The sequence below is a fragment of the Pantherophis guttatus genome, chromosome 3, assembly GCF_059756535.1.
Source record: "Pantherophis guttatus breed Tessera chromosome 3, ASM5975653v1, whole genome shotgun sequence".
Taxonomy (NCBI): domain Eukaryota; kingdom Metazoa; phylum Chordata; class Lepidosauria; order Squamata; family Colubridae; genus Pantherophis; species Pantherophis guttatus.
The window spans coordinates 87551556-87575850 of NC_142065.1; the positions used below are offsets into that span (position 1 = coordinate 87551556).

Sequence of the window (24295 nt, forward strand, 5' to 3'; positions counted from 1 at the left end):
GTTCTTTCCTATCCGTTCCTTTTCATGCCAGGTGCTCGATTAAAAGGACGCTGCTTCAGTTAATAGGACTCAGCTCCTGAACAGAATACAAATGGGAAATGTCTGTCTGAGTTTTCAGCTGCACTCAAAAGCAAACTGTTGCAACTTCTCCAGTATATTAGTGTCATGACTTCTTTTCTCTCTATTTTATCAAGACCCACAAAGTCACAAGACCCCTTGTGGGAGTTTCACGGGATGGGGAAGTTAGTCTTAAAATGAATGAAAGCCCCATAACTTATAGAGTCAGTGAAGTGTGAGTGAAATATGTCCTGCATTCACAATTTTCTGCAAAACTCATCATTTACAACTGGTTGTCAAGATATTTTCAGGAGAAGTTCTAAAGGGTAATCATTTTATTTTATTTTTTTCCCTTATCCCTTTCCATTTTTTTCAACCGGGTTGAATTATGCATGTGTGTATTGATTTTCTTATTATACAGGCTTTGCCTATATAGAATTCAGCCATTCCGAGGGGCCATAAAAACAATGACTTGTGATTTTTATTCCTCCGGCTTTATTTTTTTTGGTGTTCCTAAGGCATAACCACAAATTTTCCCATGGCATTTTGCTTACACAATATCTGATCTTATTCTAAGCTAATGGTAATCACCCGATTTAAAAAATCTTGGTCATTTCGTTGTAAACGTTTTAGTTCATGATTCAAAGCATCAGTTCTCTCTCTCTAAATCTATTTAGGACAATAAATATTAACTGAGGCAGAGCTGGGTAAGCTTCCCCCCCCCCCCCGCCTTCTAATTCAGGAAATATGACAGAGGCAAGGCACAAAACCAGCAGAGTATTTATTATTTAGTTTTTAGATTTATATTGTATCCCATCTTTATTCCGGGAGCTCTAAGGAGTATACCCAGTTTTCTTTCTTCCAATTTTTCTCCACAACTCTGTTTGGTAGGTTGGATGGAAAAAAAGTATCTAGAGCTTAGATGGCTGAGGCTGAACTTGGACCTGGATCTTCTTAGTCCTATATCTCACTGTTGCAGTTGACGATATATTATGATAGTTGATTGAATAAGCAGACAGGTGCTTAGACTGGATTTGGCATTTTTGTCCACTTATCGAGTCCTTCCCGAGGATCTAGATAGGCGGGTATTGTTTGGTGGTGTTACAGATATCATCGCGGGATGTAAGCTGTTCTAAGTAAAGCTGCCTTTTGCAATTGACTGATTGTATTTTTGTCAATGCTGATGGTGTTCAGGAGGTGCTCCAGTTGTTTGGGGCTTATTATGATTACATTATGCACAGTGGTGGGTTTCAAAATTTTTTACTACCGGTTCTGTGGGTGTGGTTTGGTGGACATGGCATGGCTTGGTAGGCATGGCAGGGGAAGGATACTGTAAAATGTCCATTCCCACCCCACTCCAGGGGAAGGACACTGTAAAATCTCTATTCCGTCCCCAATCCAGGGGAAGGTTACTGCAAAATCCCATTTCCTCCCGATCAGCTGGGACTTGGGAGGCAGAGAATAGATGGGGGCAGGGCCAGTCAGAATTTTTACTACCGGTTCTCCGAACTACTCAAAATTTCCGCTGCCGGTTCTCCAGAACTGGTCAGAACCTGCTGAAACCCACCTCTGATTATGCATTATTTTTGTGTTGGTATTCATTTATGAAGCCTTGATACATGTTTTCTTGCATGATATTAGCCCTGTGAGGTAGTTCTGACAAGGAGCAAAACCAGGAATATTACCTCAATTTTTGTTATAAGGTTATATTAATTTGCAAGATTAAAAGTGTTTCTCTCTTTCTTTTCTTTTACTCTCCAGAAAGCTAGGGAGGGTTCTTCTGTGGGCTGAGATGTCTTTTACATACTGGTTGTCCAGTCTGCAGATCTCCCCACTGTGCCCCAAAGTCACATACTTATATACCATTAAAAACTATATCCTAATGTCGGTCATATTCTTTATTGATATTTTTTTTTCCTTGACCTTGCCCATCTTCAAGGGCTGGAACTTTAATACATGTATTGAAGAGATGCCACTATGGAGGGAATGAAAATGGAAGGGGGGGGATATTGGTAGTGCCAGACAAGACAAAGATAGAGAGCTGAAAAGCAAGCCAATCCAGGAGAAGAGAGATTAGAAATCTGATTCTAGAGCACATATGGGCAATCTCCCATCCTCACCAGAGGTGGGTTTCAGCAGGTTCTGACCACTCCTGAAGAACCGGTAGTGGAAATTTTGAGTAGTTCAGAAAACCAGTAGTAAAAATTCTGACTGGCCCCACCCCCATCTATTCTTTGCCTCCCAAGTCCCAGCTGATTGGGAGGAAATGGGGATTTTGCAGTAACTTCCCCTGGAGTGGGGTGGGAATGGAGATTTTACAGTATCCTTCCCCTGCCACGCCCACCAAGCCACGCCCACCAAGCCATGCCACGCCACCAAGCCATACCCACAGAACTGGTAGTAAAAAAATTTGAAACCCACCACTGATCCTCACCTTGTCCAATGAGGTTCCAAAAACTCCATCTACATGGCAGTTCTTTGTTCTTTGCTGAGTTTTTGGTTCTGCTTTTGCAGAGACATCTTTAGTCCACCATTCCTCCCTCAGAAATCCTAATGCAGCTATTTATTTATATATAGCTGCCCATCTTGCCAAGATGATTGTAGGTGGTATACAAAGATTAAAATCAAGAAACAATAAGACTGTTTCTAAAACTATATAAATAAAATCAAATGTTTATTACCATCATAGGTCAGCGTAAGAGGGGTAGAATATGAATAGTTAATAATTTTAAAAGCTAAAAAAAAAAGAAGAACAAATACACTCTTCCTGCCCCCAAACATACTCTATGCCTAGGACTGAGCCATCCTCTATCAGAGTTTACTACTAAAACAGTAACAACCAACCAATGGGATTTACCTATTTCTGGCCAAGATGGTTTTGGCAACATGAAGGTGTTTAATGCCTTGCAAAAAGCCAACATAATTAGGGCCATCCAGATCTTCGTAGGAATGTTTTTCCACAGAGCAGGTGCAGCTATAAAGAAGGCTATTACAGTATGCTAACTGAATCCTTTAAGACTTTCAGATCTTGTTGGATAGATAAATGTAGGGCTCCAATTATTCAGTGGACTGTAGAATATATTAATGTAACTTAGCTTTGGATGATTGTAATGAATTATGGCTTCTATTTATTGAAATGTTCATTGTACAACTTTATATATGTATGTATTTATTATCTGTGAATATGTACGCCTAAAATTGAGCCTAAAATTTTTGTTGCTAAGCAAGACATTTGTTAAGTGAATTTTGCCCCAATTTACAACCTTTCTTGCTATAGTTGTTAAGTGAATCACTGCAGTTGTGAAGTTAGGAACACAGTTGTTAAGTGAATCTGGCTTCCCCCTTGACTTTGCTTAACAGAAGGTCGCAAAAGGTGATCACATAACCCCGGGACATTGCAACCTTCATAAATATGAGTCGGTTGCCAGGCATGTGAATTTTGATCCTGTGGCCATGGGCTTATTAGAATGGTCATAAGTGTGAAAAACGGTCATGTCACTTTTTTGTTGTAACTTTGACTGGTAGCAAAATGAACTCTTATAAGTTGAGGACTACCTGTATTTTGTTGGGATTCAACCTTAGCCTGCTCCTTCTCATCCAGACCCCATCGTCGCCAGACACAAGGACAAGAATATTTAGCTGGGCTTGGGATGGCTCTATGTGGTAGAGGTTTTAGCAGCAGTGGTGGGATTCAGCCAGTTCTCACCACTTCAGGAGAACCAGTTGTTAACTTTCTGAGCAGTTTGGTGAACTGGTTGTTGGAAGAAATCATTAGGGCAGAGAACCGGTTGTTAAATTATTTGAATCCCACCATTGTTTAGCAGTCTAGCCATCAACTCCTGATGGTTTAGCAGCCTAACCAGGGGTGAAATACTCCTGGTTTGGACCGGATCGCCCGATCCAGTAGCGATGGCGGCGGGTGATTCGGAGAACCGGTAGCAAAAATCCCTGTGCCTCCCCCTCCATGCCCAGCTGAGCCCCGCGATCATCAGAGACTGTTTTTTTTACTTTTAAAAGCATTTTTTCTACAACCTCTTCAGCCGAAAAAATTCTTTTAAAAGTAAAAAAAAAAAAAACACCTCTGATGATCGCGCGGCTTAGCTGGGATCATCAGAGGCTTTTAAAAGCATTTTTTCTACAACCTCTTAGGCCGAAAAGGTTGTATTAAAAAAAGCCTTTAAAAGTCTCTGACGATCCCAGCTGAGTTGCCTGATCGTCAGAGGCTTTTAAAAGCATTTTGTTCTGCAACCTCTTCGGTCAAACAGGTTGTAGAAAAAATGCTTTTAAAAGTAAAAAAAAAAAAAAAGTTGGTCACGCCCACCCAGTCACCCCCTCCACCACCAAGCCACGCCCATAGAACCAGTAGTAACAAATTTTAGATTTCACCCCTGAGCCTAACCCTCAACTCCTGATGGCTCAATCAAGTGGCTTATATATATATCATTGGTGGTGAAAATCTATCCTGTGGAAACCCATATAATAATGGTCACCGGATCAAACTCTTCCACTATAAAACAGGGCCTCAAACTCTATTGAAATATTGCTGCTGTAGTGTAATAAGTAGTAAATGCATGCCCAACTGGGCTAGCTTTTTATAATCAGAACACATCTAACACCAGAACAATGCATTTATTCTGTAGTTTTCTGCTGGGAAAGGGAACGTTCAATTCTGTAGAGCTGCTGAAGCAGCTGTTGAGTTGATGTATGAAATGAGCAGGGGAAATATCTCTTTGTATTGTCACAGCTACAGATTCTTTACCAGCTCAGTTCCTTTACATTCTGGTGTAAAACAGGTTCACAGATAACTGGGAGATGTGAGCTGTGGAGTAAAATGAATTAACTCAGCGTCTGATTTCCCAGAACTCAAGGGCATGGTTCCTAATTTCAAATGATACTATTATAACATTCTTTCTGTGTTTTGAAAAGAGAAAAATAAGGTTGCTCAGCCTAAAGGGAGTTTTCTACTCCATAGCACCAGAGACTCACGGCAAAATCAGAAACAAGAAAAAAGCACATTGCATAGCTTCAGGATTATCCTTAGAAATTAAAGTACGGGATTTGGAAAAAGAGGAAGCATCCTTCCGATCAGGATGTACCATGTAGCAATCCTTCTTAGCTCAAAAATATCTCTTACAGTACTGGAAAATTGTAAGCATCAGTTTCTTAGGATTTGATATTGAACCTCACTGTTATTATTTGTAAATATATATTTTCTCTTACAGATACAGATTAACAGAGTTGGAAGGGACCTTGTAGGCCATCTACTCCAACCCCCCCCCCCAAGCAGACCCCACACTATTTTTGTCAAATGGCAGTCCAGTCACTTCTTGAAAGCTTCCAGTGATGAAGCTCCCACAACTTCTGAAGGCAAATTGTTCCATTGGTTGATTGCTCTCACTGTCAGAAAAGTTCTCCTTATTTCCGGGTTGAATCTTTCCTTGTTCAGTTTTCATCCATTATTCCTTGTCTGGCCTTCAGGTGCTTTGGAAAATAGCTTGACCCCCTCTTCTCTATGGCAGCCCCTCAAATATTGGAACACTGCTATCATGTCTCCCCTGGTCCTTCTCTTCACTAGATTAGCCATGTCCAGTTGCTACAACTGTTCATTGTATGTTTTAGCCTCCAATCCCCTAATAATCTTGGTTGCTCTTCTCTGCACTCTTTCTAGAGTCTCAAATATTAACTAAGTGGAATAATGTGGGCCCTTTTTTTTTTCACAATACACTTTTTATAGATAACTTTGTGCTAGCTGTAAGACTATATGAGATTTCTAAGTGGTAGAAAATACCTCTTTGTACTGCAAATGGTTCAGGTAGAAGATTTTAGACTTTAGATACGTAGCATTATAGGTATAGTCATCTTTAATAAAACAGGAAACTGGGTCATTCCAATGAGGCAAAATGGCTCAGGGTAGATCAGGAAAAGGACTTCTGAACACAGCAAAAAGTTAAAAGAAAGAATTTATTGTCAAAAGAGGCAGTCGTGGCTGCCAATTAGAGCGGCATTTTTTTTTTAAAAAAAGAGTGCTTGGTAAAACAAATTCGTGAAGAAATTGGCCCATCAATGACTTTTGGTGTCATTTTCAAAGAAGAGCCAGTATGTCCCTCAAAATAGTTGCTTAGGGATGTGAGAAATATGGGGTTACAAATTTCAGATCCTGTTGCCACGCTTCCCAATAAATCATATTGACTGCTTTAAAAAAAAAGAATGATGGTCTAGATATCTCCTCTTTTGTCTTGATGTTCTTACTTCATGGATTTCTTCTTTCTATGTCATGCTGTCTACACCCCAAGCTTTAAAGGAAAGGCTTTTCTCTGTATCTTAACTTTGATGGATTCTAGACTTGTCACAAGAGAAGTTTGAGCTGTTTCATTTGGGCACTTTACTGTGCCCTTACTTACTGAAAAGATACAAATTTGTTCCATCTGTGTTTCGTGTTTGCCATTAAGTGAAGTTAAGGTGCTTCAGGTGGGCTTTTTAATCTGATGCTTCAATTATGTGCTCTGCTTTTTCGGATTTAATTATGGAAAATTGTTTTGTTGCTTTTTCAGTATTATTAGATGCCTAAAGGGCTGGCTATTCTTAGATGGTGGAAAAACATGACATAAATGATAACCAATAACCAAAAGAAAATAATATCATTTCTTGTCCACTCTGGGCAAACTTTGCCGAAGTGATGAAGAGCGATTAGAGAGGGAGGGAGAGAGGGGGAGAGAGAGAGAGACTGACTTTGCATGCAAAAGATACAGAAATGTCCATCTAATATCCATTAGGTAAAACTGCCCCATCTGAGATTACCTGGAACACTTTTAAGAAACCACAATGGAAAGGCAATTTTTATTGTTGCTCTGTAGTCCAGCAAATCTTTTTTAGGAGTTCAATGAAAAAGCTGGAGAATTTTTCTTTTCCTGTTTTGATTGACTGGCTTGGTTGGCCTTAAGAAAAGAAAATGCAGAAAGAAAAAGCAAAGGGGAAAGAGAAAAATATAAAAGGACACCTGAACTCAATTGCTAAGTAGCATGTAATGAGATACTTTGTCAAAATTCATTGCTCAGAACAGTAAGTCAAGGTGTGTGTGTGTGTGTGTGTGAGAGAGAGAGAGAGAGAGAGAGGGAGGGAGGGAAGGAGAGAGGAAAGCATAATCCTTGGCTTTCAAATGGTGACGCATATGGGAACTTAGCTTCATTACCTTAAAATAGCCATTGCCCTAAAAAGACTTGGATTACCTGAGAAAATTACCAGAACCTTAGTGAGCCACATAATATTGGCCAGTAGCATAGTCAGTCTCTTTCTGTCTCTCACACAAAAGAGCAACCAATTACCCTGTTTCCCCAAAAATAAGACATCCCCTGATAATAAGTCCAATCAGGCTTTTGAGCGCATGCTAAAATAAGCCCCCCTGAAAATAAGCCCTCCCCGAAAATATTTAAGCGCATGCTCAGCTGGTCCCCACAATTTCCTTTGGTTAGGGTTAGGGAGACAGAGTTGGAAATCAGGTAAGACTGCAAGAGGATCCTCATCTTGCTCCATGCACCCCAAAATAATAAGACTTCCCCGAAAATAAGGCCAAGCACTTATTTCGGGGTTCAAAAATATAAGACAGGGTCTTATTTTCGGGGAAACACAGTATTTGTAGTGCTTAGTTTAACGATAGCATCACATGCATTGATGAACTGGGATATTTAAAAAAAAATGTTTTGCACATCCGAAGACTGTGATCTGCATACGATCAAGCTACTTCACAATAACTGCAGAGGATGGAATATAATAAATTTAATTTTGTATGGGATAATAGCCCAAATGTCAGATTGGACTTGTTATCAGAATGGGATTGCTTTGAAACCTTGTTGGTGGTGACCCAGCTTCCCATTTTGTGAGCACATCATGAAGGAATTGTACTTAAAAAAGAACAACAGTGGTTTTGTAACCATACAAATAACCTTGTTCACACACAACTCCTCCAGCCATTTCAATTAATTTTAAACAGCAAGGTAAAAAAGAGTATGCACCATCTGCATGCTAATGAGATAAACAAACAAACAAACAAACAAACACCATTTTAAAACAGAACAGACACTCTATCATAGTCCATATTCTTCTCCCCTTCCCTTTGTTAGGGGAAATGCAAAAACGAAAAAACCCTAAATGATATTGGTTAAAAAGGTCTTTGTGCCTATTTATTTTATTGCAGCCTTTCTGACTGAAGCATTGTTGGTGTTCATAATAAACGCCAAGGAATGATGGAAGAACACATAGAAAAACATCTTAATATCAGGATATTGATATTATTTTGTCTCTGGTGAGAACTTTGCTTTCCCTATCAACTGACCAGTCTGAGTTCAGTGTCAGAAGACATCTCATCCATGTTAGAAACCTTTGGAGAAGCTGCACTGGCAGGCTATGCTGATAAAAATTTCTTTGCAAACTGCATTCTGGGATTTTAAATTGAGACTTAACTTCACATAGCTTCACATAAAAATAAATATATAGTAGATATTTTGGGAACATTGCCCTTTTCAAGTGAATATTTTGAACTTTGGAGAGAGAGAGCTACCTCTCTCTAATATCATAGTCAAGGGAAAACCCATCTTCTAAGAAGTGGTATCCCTTAAATTGCTATACTTGGACTCAAGCCATTCAGGGTTTTAAAAACAATACCCCACATTACCAACCATGCAATCTAGTTATCTTATCAGGCAACAATGCATTTTAAAGGTCCTATTGGGACTGGATTTCATATGTGTGTTTGCCTTTCACGGAAATAAATGGAGTATCAAAAGCTAATAAATGTAAAACAAGAAAGGGGAATCTTATTTTCGATTGAAGTTGTGTTTCCTTAGGGATGATTTGTCAGGGGCTGAACATCAGCGAGGGCTGGGCCTGAAAGTGACGAGATTTTTTTTCCTCTCTCTCTCTCTCTGCCAAACTCGGATTTCAAATAAAATAGCTTGGAAAATTTCTGTCAACCATCTTCTCTTGATTCTTACTCCAGGATAAAGACCGCTACTGATTAGTTCTCTCCAAAGAGTGTGTATCAGGAGAGGAATGTGTGTTTGTTTAATGCTGCCCTTTCTTATAACTTTATTTATATCTATGTTATCTAGCTATCTCTGTCTCTGTCTATCTCCATCTCTATCATCTCCAACTCTGTCATCTTTGTCATCTCTCTCTCTCTTTCTCTCTCTCTCCATATCTATTTCTCTCTGTTTCTCTCTCTCTCTCCATATCTGTTTCTCTGTTTCTGTTTTTCTCTGTGTTTCTCTGTTTCTCTCTGTGTTTCTCTCTCTCTGTTTTTTTCTCTCTCTCTCCATATCTGTTTCTCTTTGTTTCTCTGTTTCTCCTCCCTGACAGGGAATGGCAGGCAGCGCTGGGTAGACTCTGTCAGTTGACCAATCAGGACTGGGTCTGCAAAGAGTTTAAGCCCCGCCCTTCCTGTCGTTCCCCAGTTTATCGACTCGGTCGACTTGGACACTTGTGTCTCCTGCATCCTCTGAGATAGAAAATTTAAAACAATCATTTTAGGACAAAAACAACGTCTGGAAGGAGCCCGGCTGCGATCCCAGCTTCCCAGCCTAAGAAGGGGGGATCTTTTCCGCCCCGCGCAGGATCGATTGCCGCTCCTCGCTGCCGGCTGGCAGTTTCAGGCAGGGCCCACGAGTTCGCTCCGTAGCCCTGTCCTGCACCGCGCTTTCTGGCCATTTCTAAATAGGCGCTTTTGCTGCTCATTGAAGCCTTTGCTTCGCAGCTTACAGCTCCGTGCTGAAGTCTAGCCGCCGCTTGGAGCCGCTTGCCTCTCGGATCGTTTGGCCGCAGTGAGTAACAAGGGAGACCATTTTAACTTTGTTTTGGCGCCAACGGGGGTAAATTCAAGATGGCGGACTCCCGTTCTTCAAGAACTGGTCATGGGGCGGGTGCCCATCAGGATAGGAAGCGCCACAACAGTGATCCGGGCGAGGGGCCCTCAGGCCTGCATCGAGGCCACAAAAGGTCCAAATTGCCATCTGCCCCCCCGGAGAAGTCAGCGCAGGCCAGGAAAGATGAGCAGCGCCGCCATAGGGCTTTGGAAAGGGCGGTTCAGAAGGCTCAAATTCAAGCCTCCAAGCAATGCTTGCCTTCACCTGCCTCTGCCACCCCCCAAGCTCCTATTGGGGTTTCTAGTGTTGAGGCCCAGCCCCAGATCTGCCATAGATCTTCACTTTCTCCAGATCGACTTGTCACGGGGGTTTCCCCTGCTCCTGATGAAGCGGCCATTTTGTTTGCAACTTTACCTCAGGAAGATCATTCTCCTGCCTCTGTGCCTCCAAACCAAGGGGAGGATATATCCTCTCCTCCTCCTTCCATTGATCCTCCCCCCCTCCACCTCCCCCCTCCGATGACCAGCTGCCCTCTACTATTTCTCCCGCCCTGGCTTCCCTCATCTCAACCGCCATCCGCCAGGGCATCTCTGAGGGCCTACAACAGCGTGCTGATTCAGACATTTTAGACTGCTCCAGCCAAGTCAGTCATTTTTCACGGGGGGTGGAACCTTCGTCTCACCTGGAGAGACCATCTTCTCCTGCCTCGGCCAGCCAGATCTCCCTTTCTGCTGAGGATCTTGCCCTGGACCAAGAATGGTCTGAGGATGAGGGCCTAGCTCCTGACCAGCCGGCCTTTATAGGCCTCTTCAAACCTCACCTTTTTCGTTCTTTGCTTTTTAAGGCTTTGTCTGTTACCAAACTGTTGCCGGTTCCACCTGCTTCTGCAGCTAACCCATCATCTGACGACCCTTCCGCTTCTCTTTTCGCAGAACTACCAGCTCGGGTGGACACCTTGCCTGCACCTAAGCTCTTTTCAGATGTGGTGAAAAGACAGTGGTCGTCTCCAGGTTCTGGGCCCCTGCCCAATTCCCAGGATAAAAAGTTCTATGCTATCCCCACTGACTTTTCTGACTTGTTACAGTTGCCGAATGTGGACGCTCCAGTTGTCTCCCTGGCTTCTTCCTCTCATTTGGCAGGTCCTCCTGAGGAGTCCTTGCGTCCGGAAGACAAACATGCTGAGCGGACTCTTATCAAAGGTCACCAAGCTTCAGCATGGGCGGTAAGAACCGCCTCAGCGGCATCCTTTTTCAACAGGGCCTCTATTTTGTGGCTGAAACAGCTGCAGGATCGTCTTCCGGCCTCCGACTCACGCTCCCACCAGGACATTAATAAGATTTTGGCGGCCATCGAATTTTCGGCCGACGCCACCCTTAATACGGCCCGTTTTGCAGCCAAGGCCATTGGATCCTCAGTTACCTCCCGCAGGCTCCTCTGGCTTCGCCACTGGCAAGCTGATGCCAGGAATAAATGGCGCCTGGCTGCCTCTCCTTATGAAGGCTCTAACCTTTTTGGTTCTTCCCTTGACCCGATTCTGGTCGAGACCAGGGATCACAAGAAGGTCTTTCCTGTGGTCTCCTGTCGCTCGGACTTTCGACAACAACCATACCAACGATCCCAGTCCTTTCGCCTGTCTGATATCGGCTCTTCCTTCAGCCGCTCCTCTCGTAACTATTCCTCCAGAGGAACGCAAGGCCAAGACTTTCAGGTCAGGTCCTCTTCTAGATTTCCTCCCAGAAGGTCCTTCCGTGGTGGCAGAGGCCGCCCCTTCCACAAGACCCGTTAGCCTTCCTCCAGATTCTCTCGTTGGGAGCCATCTTTCTTTCTTCTCTGATGCCTGGTTGGTGGCTACCTCTGATCTTTGGGTTCACTCTACGGTTCGAGACGGCCTTCGTTTAGAATTTAGGGCTTCCCCTCCTCGTGTTTTTGTTCCTTGTACTCTTTCACAGGACCCTACTTCCCGTTCCCCTATGGCCTCAGCGGTTGCCCACCTTCTCCACATCGAGGCTATTGAGGTGGTTCCTCCATCGGAACGCAGGTCAGGTTTTTACTCCCGGCTTTTTCTTGTCCCTAAAGCTTCGGGGGGTTGGCGCGCCATCTTAGACCTAAAGGCACTGAACCAGTACATAACATACCGCCGGTTCAAGATGCACTCCCTTTCTACCATCTTGGAATGCATCCGGGAGGGGGATTTTCTTGCTTCGGATGACCTAACCGAAGCCTATTTGCATGTTCCCATTTTTCCTCCCCACCGTAAATTCCTCCGCTTTTTCTACAGGGGATCTCACTATCAATATAAGGCCCTCCCCTTCGGCCTTTCTTCTGCCCCCAGGGTCTTCACCAAGTTGATGGCGGCCCTGGTAGCCCATATTCGTTCCCTCCCTATTCGCATTTTATTCTATTTGGATGATATTCTTATCCTTTCTTCCTCCCTTCAAGGGGCTCGACAGGATGTCTCTACCACACTCCGTCTCCTTCAAACCCATGGGTTCCTTATCAACTGGGCCAAGAGCTCCCTATCCCCTTCAACTCGTATTCAACATTTGGGTGCTGTCATTGACACCCTCTCATCCACAGTCTTTCTTTCTCCGGCTCGCCAGTCCAGCCTATCTGAGCTGGCGTCTCTATGTTTGGAAGGCCGACCCATATCTATCCTTACTCTCTCCAGGTTCCTAGGCAAAATGGTATCTTCTTTCGACATTGTCCCCTGGTCCCGTTTGCACAGCAGGCTTCTCCAATGGTACCTTCTCCCGTTTCAACGATCCCTTTCAGTCTCTTCTTTGCGTAAGGTTTCTCTTCCCCCTAAGGTTCTAGATTCCTTACGGTGGTGGGGTTCAAATGCCATTGCCCAGGGCACTTTGTTTAGGGAGCCCCATAGGATGGTGCTCACCTCTGATGCGAGCCTCTCCGGCTGGGGGGCTCACCTGGACTCCCATATGGTCCAAGGAGTCTGGGCTGACGAGGAACGAGGTGCTTCCATCAACTTCCTCGAGTTACGGGCCATCTTTCTAGCCTTACGTCATTTCCAACACCTGCTCCAGGGTCAGCACGTGCTGGTTTTAACTGATAATGTCTCTGCCAAGGCCCACATTAACAAGCAGGGTGGAACTCATTCCCGGTCCCTTCTTCGTGAAGCTCTACTTCTTGGTTTCTGGGCTGAATCTCATTTGGCTTCCTTGCGGGCTTCTCATATTTCTGGTAAATCTAACATCCAGGCAGATTCCCTTAGCCGTAATCTGGTGGACCATTCTGAATGGACGTTCCACCCTAGCCTCTTCCAGGACCTGTCTAATCGATTTGGCCGCCCTGAACTTGATTTATTTGCTACCAATATCAACCATCAGGTTCCACGTTTCTTTTCCAGATTCCCGTCCCCAGGCGCGGAGGCGGTGGATGCCCTCCGATCCCCCTGGCCCCAGGGCGTCCTTCTTTATGCGTTCCCCCCTCTTCCACTCATCGCCAGAGTCATCCGGAAGCTTCTGGCAGAAGGGTCGGAACTGGTCCTCATAGCGCCACACTGGCCTTGCCGGCCCTGGTTTCGGACCTAGTCGCCCTGTCCGTTGCCCGCCCCTGGCGGATTCCAGGCGATCAGATTTGCCTCCTCCAGAGGGGTCTAGTACACCCGGAGCCCCAATGGCTGCAACTAACCACCTGGAGACTGAGCGGGAGTTCTTGACTCGAGTTAATATTCCTCCCGCCGCCATTAATACCATGCAAGCTGCCCGACGGCCGTCCACTACTCGTATTTACGAGTCCACCTGGCGTTCCTTCTCGAACTGGTGTTCAGCTCGAGGAATCATTCCTACTTCACCATCGGTAGCACACATCATCGGTTTCCTCCAGGATGGCTTTGAGTCCGGACTGGCCCCCTCTACTCTACGTCGCCAGACTGCGGCCTTGGCTTCCGTCTCGGCTTGTGCGTCTTTGGCAGCTATTACCAAGGATCCATTGATTCGTCAATTCCTTCGGGGCGCTTCCAACCTGAGTCCCCCCGTAGTCCACCGTTTCCCTACCTGGGACCTCTCAAAGGTTTTGACCTCGCTGACTCGGCCTCCTTACGAGCCTCTCCGGAAAGCGTCATTGAAATTTCTTTCCTTCAAGGTGGCCCTTTTGGTGGCAGTGACTTCCGCTCGTCGCATTTCTGAAATGGCCGCCTTGTCGGTCCGCCAAGACTTATGTGTTTTTCATCAAGACAAAGTTGTCCTCCGCTTGGACCCCACCTTTCTTCCCAAAGTTAACTCTTTGTATCATCGCTCGCAGGAAATTTCCTTGCCTAACTTTTGCCCCAATCCATCTCACCACTTAGAAAGGGCGTGGCACACTCTCGACGTACGAAGGGCCTTGAAAATCTACATCTCCCGTTCTGCTTCGTTTCGCAAGACCGAGGCCTTATTCGTCTCTTTTCAACCTACTGCAATGGGATCCAAGGTCTCAGCTCCAACCCTGGGTCGCTGGATCCGGGCCACAATTGCATTCGCCTACGAGTCCCAGTCTCAACTGGTTCCCAACCGTGTGACTGCACACTCCACCACGAGCGCCGCCACCTCAGCGGCCTGGGCTACCCAGGCTTCTCTGGAGGAAGTCTGCAGGGCGGCGACCTGGTCTACTCCAACGCCGTTCATCAGACACTACCGTCTGGATGTCTATGCGTCGGTGGATGCGGCATTCGGCAGACGGGTCCTACAACGTGTGCATCAACCTTGATCTTCGGCTCTTCCCAGCTGCCCGCCCTTGGACATCAAGCTTTGGTATGTCCCAGCGCTGCCTGCCGTTCCCTGTCAGGGAGGAGAATGGGCGTTGGTCCTACCTGAGAGGGAACGGCAGGCAGCCCCCACCCTGTTGGGAATGAGCCTCGGTGCCGGGGTGGGGCGGGGTCTACTTACCCTCTCTTTCTTTCTTAGCAGGAGACACGCCAGTCTGCAGTGAAATCCTCGCCGATAAACTGGGGAACGACAGGAAGGGCGGGGCTTAAACTCTTTGCAGACCCGGTCCTGATTGGTCAACTGACAGAGTCTACCCAGCGCTGCCTGCCGTTCCCTCCTAGGGGAGAGAACGGGCGTCTCAGGTAGGACCAACGCCCATTCTCTCTCTCTTTCTCTGTTTCTCTCTCTGTTTCTCTCTCTCTCTCCATATCTGTTTCTCTGTTTTTCTTTGTTTCTCTCTCTGTTTCTCTCTCTCTGTTTTTCTCTCTCTCTGTTTCTCTCTGTTTCTCTCTCTCTCTCTGTTTCTCTCTTTGTCTCACACATACCCCTATCTAATTTTATTAGAATATTGAATCCTTTTAGAAAATGAGAGAGTAGTGGTGGGTTACAGGGAAATGTGGGAAAATACAGAAAAGTAAATCTAGACCAGTGTAATTTTTGTTGCTGCTACTGGTCTTTTCCATGTTCCCTCAGGGTAGCTTGAACAAAGAGAAAGTTTATTCCGCTGTGAAATTAGAAGAATTGCTGATCGCAGTGTTGTTTCCCTGGCAAGAAATAGTGAGACCCAATTTCTTTAAAACTTGTGTAGTATCACACCAGGGACTGCTTGTCTGTATGCAGCACAGTTCTGGCAGCTGAGCCTAATCCTTTGTATTTACCTAGAGTTGAGGCAATTTGTGTGCAACACCAAAGTTTGGGGAAAGTTACAAAAGTTGCACAATCCTTGAATCCTAGTTTTCTCACAGTATACATACATAATACACACACACACACACACACACACACACACACACACACACACACACTTCCTATGCCCTCATTTCAAATGCACCGAACAGTTTTAAGTCATATTGAGGAGTCACATGCTTAATTTTCCTTCTGAAAACAATGCTTTATAAATAAATATGGGTCTGTTTAGCACTAGAGCTCCTTTTCAGTTCACCGCACAGGCAAGAATTATAGGATTACAGTTTTCTAAAAGAATTGATCAAGGGGATATTTATCCAAAGATGACACTTTCTAGCCTAAACTGTGCACTTTTTAAAACCACATTCATGTTTATGGAGGAAATACGAGCATGTGCTCAACTCTTTCTTTTGACCTTGATACGATTTAAATGGACCTAACTTTGATTAAAGTACTCTATATTGTAATGAAGGGTCAAATGTTTATTTAAGAGTGCAAATATATGTAATAGGATAGCTGAATACTTTGTCAGTGTATTTCCTACTGAATTCAATGGAGTTATTTGTTAAGATTATGTATTGAAAGCTTCGTTGTATTTCACCTTTTAAATTTAAAAATATTAAACATAATTAGAATTAGAAAATTATAACATCTCCTATAAAAATACCAATGGGATGCCTTCTAACTTTGAAAAACTCAGAAGGTAAAACTAAGTAGTGGATGCTGGAGGACCTCAGAAGCTAATAAGTAATAATCATAATCATAAATTTATTTGTCAAGCATATATAAGATAACAGGTAAAAGTATAAACATAATTTGAATACATGAAAAGAGTAAGTAAAAAGGAATATTAGGACAGGGATGGTAGGCACACTACCATGCATGCCCCTTACAGACCTCTTAGGAATGGGGTGAGGTCAACAGAAGACAGTTTAAGGTTAATGTTTTGGGGGTTTGGGGAAGAAACTACATAGTCAGGTAGTGCATTCCAGACATCAACCACTCTGTTACTGAAGTCATATTTTCTGCAATTGAGTTTGGAACAGTTTATCTTGAGTTTGTATCTATTATTTGCTCGTGTATTGTTGTGGTTGAAGCTGAAATAGTCATTGACAGGAAGGACATTGTGGCAGATAATTTTATGTACTATGCTTAGGTCAGACGGAAGTCGGTGTAGTTCTAAGTTATCTAAGCCCAAAATTTGGAATCTGATGGCCTAAGGTATTTTATTGCGGTTAGAGAAATGGAGGACTCTTCTCATAAAATATCTCTGGACTCTCTCGATTGTATTTATGTCCGATATGCAGTGCGGGTTCCAGACAGATGAGCTGTATTCAAGAATTGGTCTAGCAAATGTTTCAAATATCTATCAGTTCAACTGATAGATATTTGGAAGGGTGAACTGTATGAGTAGCCAGACTGTAGGCCAAACTATATAACCTATTGCCAAGAAAGCTATATAAATATGTCCATTAAGTCACAAGGACTTGAGTTCAATTTCCAGACTTTTTAAAAAGTGATGATGATAATTTTATTACAATCAATGCTGAGAGTTTTTATAGATCACTCTGTCAATCAGCTTTCATTTGTCTGTCCGGATGGGCCTAACTCACTATAACAGTTGACAACTTTTTAATGGTTGTCTCCAGTACAAGATCACTAATGGTGTAGTAGCTTTAGATGAATCTCTTTACTTGTCTTCGTCTTCCGTCTAAAATTGATTAACAAAGATAGAATTGATTGAAGTACATTTCCCCCCCTTGAAAAGTGAAACACTATCTGAAAACATTTGGAAAAACAGGACAAACACTTATAAAAGCAAATTGGTTTTTTTTTTTTAAAAAAATACAAATTAAAAGTTTGGAAGAATAAGACTAGTTTGATCCAAAGATCAAACTAATAGTGCCCTCAGCAAGTATGTTTAAAGTTTAAGTATGTCTTTATGGGGGAATTTGCTTTGAGACAAAAAATCAAGTCCATCCAGAGTTTCTAGTGAACCATAAAGTTGCCCTTCAATAGTTTCAAAAGCAGATGTAGGACTAATTTTTAAATACTACAGATTAGTTATTCATCAACCCAGCGGGTATTAGCCACAGCAAAGGAATTGCCAGCACATGCCGTAATGTGTGCACGGCACATTTTTATTCTCTTGCTCTGTTTACCGGGTTGCCTTTTTTTTTTGGCTCTCCATTTATTTTATGAATGTGTCAGGAGAGCTCATTTTTATTTACTCTGATCCATGGCTGTGGGACTCAATTCCCTATTGCTATTAGTAATGCAGAAGCCTGTTCTCCTTGCCTCCTCCCCCTTACTTTCTCATTGAAAAACATATTTGTTTTTGCTTGAGTTCATTACTATTTGATTCCATTTATTTTTTTACTGGGAGTTTATCCTCGGCTTTGCAATGCATATACAAAGAACACTTTATAATGCAAATGTTGATTGAAAGATCTCAGGGAGCCAGATGTGGGGGTGTTTTTTTGGGGGGGCGGGTGTTGTTTATTGCAATGACATATATCCTTAAGGAAAGATAGAATAGGGGGAAACAAAGAGAAAACTTGTTATTCTGGAGATGTTATTCTCTGCTTTTTTCTTTTTTTTTTTGCTGGAAGCTTTTACTGCATAAATAGAAGCTGATTTTCATTAATCTTTGTTTCCCCAATGTAGTGTGTGAGTCTGTTCCATCCTTAATTTATGTACCTGACTTGATACCTTTATCTACTTGCATTTCACTTTGCTACAGATGCTCTCTAGTGTCAATACTAATAGCATCCAGGAGCAAGGCAGGCCTAATTAAAATGTGCTTCATTAATTTCCATTGTTAGAATTTGGGATTATTGTTGCTCTGTATTTAATCTAAAGCTGATTGAAATACATCTGTACTTTCATAGTTCCCTTTTTATTAAGGACGGGCAAATCTACCAGTTTAATGTTGCCCGAGTTTCTCTGTTTTCCAATCTAAAATTAATCCTATCCCAACTTGTATGACATTGTCATTTAAAAAAACAAGTTTGCACGAAAACCTACTTGAAGTTCGGTGCACATATTCCCAATAAATTAAGTATGGATTTATTTTCTTTAAAATATGCATTTTTTGATAAGTACATTTTACTATACAATGCGGCTTTGGAGTTGCAGAAATAAGAAAAAGTACACATAACATTTCTTTACAGCAGTAACTAAACAAAAGCCTCAAAACAAAATAGGAAGGGAGGGAAAGAGAAATACTGTTCGGTGACGGGATTGCTTTAAGTTTTGGATAATAATTTGAGTGGGAAGTGACTGATCCTCTTCTCTATGTTATGTCCTGTTATATTTGATGAGTTAATTTCCCCTTGCTGTTTGGTTAAAAAAAAGAGATCAACACTTCTTACAATGATATTTTTTTTTCCTTATAAATTTTAAAAAAAAATAAAACTATCAGATTTTGGGTGAAGAAATAAAATGACAAAATAGTATGTTTTAAAATTCTCATAGATGTGTCAGTGGACAGATTTGGCCCAAAGATATGCAAGAATTTTCTGAAAAAAGGAACAGAACATTAATAGGATCTGGTGAGTACCATTAAAATAAACCAAATCACAGCGCCACCCAGTGTTAAACCATGCAACTATGTTGTCCATATGTGAACGGAATTTCAGTGTTTTCTTATGCATTTTGATACCTATTTATTGATGTTATCCTAGTGACAGTAAATAAGTTTCAGCTCTTCTGTAGACGTGGAAATGGGATTTAGCTGGAAGCACTCAATTTCATTAGAGTATTTCAGTTCTCTAACTTCCAAATGTTAATTAAAATGTTTATTGGCTCATTAATAAATGTGGCACACACTCGGTGCCTCCTCTTACAAGATGTAGAGATGGGCAATTTTTTGATGAAGTTCAGCCTATCGCATTAAAAAAAATATGAATTTGGGGGCATTAATAGCATTTTTATATGAACTCCTTTGCAGCCTTCTGACATATTTCTAGGAGATAAACAAATAAGTCACATCCATACAGCTGCTTCACTGTGTTCTTATCCCAGAGCCATCTGGAAATCATACCTTCCAAAATCTTGCTGCCCTCTTGGTTTGTCTTTATCATGCTATATTCTTGTGGAAACAGTTTTAAAGTGAAGTATTTTAAGGGCTGTCTTTGATGGTTCTTTCAGCTGAAATTCCAGCTGTGCCCAATCTTTTCCACTGTTTGAAAAGACTCTTTTAAATACTTATGCACAAGTATTTAAGTATATATGTTTGTGTGTGTGTGTGTGTATGAGTGTATGTATGTATGTGTGTGTGTACTCTGTTTCCCCCAAAATAAAACATCCCCTGATAATAAGCCCAATCGGGCTTTTGAGCGCATGGCAATAAGGCCAAGTGCTTATTTCAGGGTTCAAAAAAATATAAGTAGGGTTTTATTTTTGGGAAAACACAGCATATATATATATTCTGAGGTTTTTGCGGGTGTTTGTATGTAGGTCTTTGGTTATTCGGGTTTTCTCCCACGTAAAATTGGAAGTGTCTTGGTGATGTTTCAACGAAGTCTCATTCGTCATCTTCAGGCTGGTGTTTTCGGCTTCATGCTCCTAGAAGCACGAAGCCGAAAACACCAGCCTGAAGATGATGAATGAGACTTCGTTGAAACGTCGCCAAGACACTTCCAATTTTATGTGGGAGAAAACCCGAATAACCAAAGACCTACACACACAAACACACACACACACACACACACACACACACACACACACGTATACGTATACATATACGTATACATATACATATATACATACACCAATTATATACAAAATCTGTAGCTCCAGGATTAAGCATATAGTTCCAACTTCACAGATGCGCTGTAAAATTCAAATAATGCTAATGTTATGTTAGCCGATGAGGAAAAAGTTACTAATCAACAAATGAACTCCAAACTTTTGCCAAGATTATCTCTTTCTTCCTGTCCCATTGCAAGAAACATTTCCTACAGAATCCACACACTGCTGATTTCAATGGAATGCTCACTGCTGTTTCTGTGACACAAAAAAGCTGTGTAGTTCAGAAGAAGTGCATTTGGGTCTGCTAAAGATACCACATTTAAGGCTAGATCTGCACAGTAATCTCTTGGAAAGATGGTTGGAATTCATCTTTGCAGGCAGCAGATTTCTACATCTACCAAATGCCCATTGACCATTATGGGCAATAGATGTAGAGGCTGTTAGCAGAGTGGATGCTGAGCTTTTATCTTTTTTTTTTTTCTTATCTAAAAGACTTACTTTTCATGGTTGGGGTGAACTGCTTCCTTTGACTTGACTCATACTTTTTGGACTGCATTGTTCCTCTCACAGTTCAGTTCACTTTGTCATCTATTTTTGGTCCTTTTTCATTTGATTCTCTCAGTCTCTCTCTGTCTCTCTCTCTCTGTCTTTCTGACTCTCTCTCTCCCCCTCTGTCTGTCTGTCTGTCTGTCTGTCTGTCTGTCTGTCTATTTCTCTCTCTCTTTCTCTCTGTCTCTTTTCTTAAGACCAACCAACCCAGTCAGTCAAAAGAGTCACAAACAATTTTTTTCTTCAGCTTTTTCACTAAACTTCTTAAAAAGATTTGCTGTGCTACAGAGCAACAATATAGTTGCCTTTCCATTGTGATTTCTGAAAAGTGTTCCAGGTAATATCAAATGGGGCAGTTTTACCTAATACTTCCTGGATATTAGATGGACATTTCTGTATCCTTTGCAGGCAGTCTCTCTCTCTCTGTCTTTCTCTCTGTCTCTCTGTCTCTCTCTCTCTCTGTCTGTCTCTGTCTCTCACTATAGCTATCTCTCTCATCTCTATCATTTTCCCCCATAATAATGGAGGAGAGCATATTGCAGCCTCTAAACTAAGACAGATTTTCCCAATACTATGTTATTTCCTAAAAGCTTATTTTTCTGTCATGCAAGTACCAGCCTCGGGAATACTTTCTTATAAAAGTTATACTCCTAACTTTAGTGTGTCTCTTCTCATTCATTTTTTCCCACTGTATGAAGATATACAACAAAGATTCCAATATGAAACCCTGGGCCAGTGATGTCACTCAATATTGATCCAAGAAGCTAGATAGATTAAGGTTGAAGTTTTTTATTTATTTATTTTTTTTATTTATTAGATTTCTATACCGCCCTACTCCCGAAGGACTCAGGGCGGTGCACAGCCAAACAATAAAAACACATACAATACAAAATTTAAAAAATAGAATAAAATCAAATTAAATAATTTTGGCCCCGACAAATTTAAAACCCCAAACTTTTAAAACCAATTTAAAATTGAATATATAAATACTAAAAAATATTTAAAATTTTAAAAATCTTTTATAAAAGAGGGGGAAAATTAGGCCAGGCCGGCCTGGTGAAATAGTAAGGTCTTTAAGGCGCGGCGGAAGGTGCGCAGATCCGGGATCCTCCGTATCTCTGGGGGGAGCTCGTTCCAGATAGTAGGTGCCCCCACAGAGAAGGCTCTCCCCCTGGGGGCCGCCAGTCGGCATTGTTTGGCTGACGGCACCCGGAGGAGCCCCTCTCTATGGGAGCGTACCGGCCGGTGGGAGGCTATTGGTGGTAGTAGGCGGTCCCGCAAGTACCCGGGTCCTAAGCCATGGAGCGCTTTAAAGGTGGTAACCAAAACCTTGAAGCGCACCCGGAAGACCACCGGGAGCCAGTGCAGCTCGCGCAGGAGAGGTGTTACATGGGAACGCCATGTCGCTCCCATTACCACCCGCGCGGCCGCACTCTGCGCCAGTTGGAGCCTCCGGGTGCTCCTCAAGGGGAGCCCCATGTAGAGAGCGTTGCAATAGTCCAGGCGGGAGGTGACAAGGGCATGAGTGACCGTGCGTAAAGAGTCCCGATCCAGAAAGGGACGCAACTGGCGAATCAGGCGAACCTGATGAAAAATCCTCCCGGTCACGGCCGTCAAGTGCTCTTCTAAAGACAGCCGTGAGTCCAGGAGGACGCCCAAGTTGCGAGCCCTCTCCATGGGGGCCAATGATTCGCCCCCAATAGTCAGTGATGGCGTCAACTGACTATATCGGGACGTCGGAAACCACAGCCACTCAGTCTTGGATGGGTTGAGCCTGAGCCTGTTCCTCCCCATCCAGATCCGTATGGCCTCCAGGCACCGGGACATCACTTCAAGGGCATCGTTGGGGTGATCCGGGGTGGAGATGTACAGCTGGGTGTCGTCAGCGTACTGATGGTACTCCACCCCGAAACCACGGATGATCTCGCCCAGCGGCTTCACATAAATGTTGAACAGGAGAGGCGAGAGGACCGACCCTTGCGGCACCCCACATATGAGGGGCCTCGGGGTTGACCTCTGTCCCCCTGTCAACACAGACTGCGACCGGTCAGAGAGAAAGGAGGAGAACCACCGCAACACAGTGCCTCCCACCCCCAACTCTTCCAACCGGTGCAGCATGATACCATGGTCGATGGTATCAAAAGCCGCTGAGAGATCTAACAGGACCAGGACAGAGGAGCACCCCCTGTCCCGAGCCCTCCAGAGATCATCAACCAACGCGACCAATGCCGTTTCCGTGCTGTACCCGGGCCTGAAGCCCGACTGGAACGGATCCAGATACGTCGTTTCATCCAGGTGCTGGGGGAGCTGTTGCGCGACCACACTCTCAACAACCTCCGCAACAAAGCGAAGATTGGAGACCGGACGATAATTTACCAACATTGCCGGGTCCAGGGAAGGCTTCTTGAGGAGAGGCCTCACCACCGCCTCTTTCAAGGCGGCGGGAAAGTCACCCTCACTCAGCGAAGCGTTTATAATCCCCTGGAGCCAGCCTCGTGTCACTTCCCGGGAAGCCAGTACTAACCAGGAAGGACACGGGTCCAATAAACAAGTGGTCGCGTTCAGTCTACCCAGAATCCTGTCCACGTCCTCAGGGGTCACAGGATCAAACTCATCCCAGATAACATTCTCAAGACCTGCCCCTGTCTCTCCCCCTGAGACTACCCAGTCGGAGTCCAAATCTTCCCGAATCTGAGTGATTTTGTCATACAGATACTGAACAAAATCCTCGGCTCTACCCTCCAAGGGGTCCTCCCGCGCTTCCTGGTGGAGCAGGGAGCGGGTCACCCTAAAGAGGGCGGCCGGGCGATTATCTGATGACGCAATAAGAGCAGCAAAATAACTACATTTCGCTGCTTTTATCGCCACTAAGTAATTCCTAATGTGGGATCTTACTAGTGTCCGGTCAGATTCAAGAAGACTGGCCCTCCAACTACTCTCTAGGCGTCTTTTCCGGTGCTTCAACTCCCTCAGCTCCTCGGTAAACCAAGGAGCCAATTGAGATCGGCGCCGGGTCAGAGGCCGCAAAGGCACGACCCGATCCAGAGCACCAGCAGCCGCCCTATCCCAGGCGGCCACCAGGTCTCCAGTCGAGGCGTGTGCCAGAACCTCAGGAAATGGCCCAAGCTCCGTCTGGAATCTGTCAGGTTCCATCAGGCGCCTGGGGCGGAACCATCTGACCGGCTCCGCCTCCCTGCGGCGGGGTGCAGCGGTTTGAAAGTCGAGACGAAGGAGAGAGTGATCTGACCATGACAAGGGTTCAGTAACTATATCCCCTATATCAAGATCCCTCAACCACTGTCCAGAGACAAAAACCAGATCCAGCGTGTTTCCCCCTGTGTGGGTAGGGCCATGAATTAACTGGGTCAGGTCCATAGCTGTCATGGAAGCCATGAACTCCCGAGCCATCTCTGACGTCTCACCCACGGACGGCAGGTTGAAATCCCCCATAACCATAAGCTTAGGGGTATC

General features: G+C 43.7%; 1 long non-coding RNA gene across 1 annotated transcript in view; it reads left to right on the forward strand.

Annotated features, from left to right (window-relative positions):
• The first annotated feature begins 269 nt into the window (after positions 1–269).
• The window catches only part of LOC148114655 (uncharacterized), a 29803-nt gene continuing 5777 nt past the window's right edge, over positions 270–24295 (forward strand). The window contains exons 1-2 of the long non-coding RNA XR_015732877.1: positions 270–383; positions 18998–19074. This is a non-coding gene — a long non-coding RNA (uncharacterized LOC148114655). The remainder of the gene's footprint in view (positions 384–18997; positions 19075–24295) is intronic.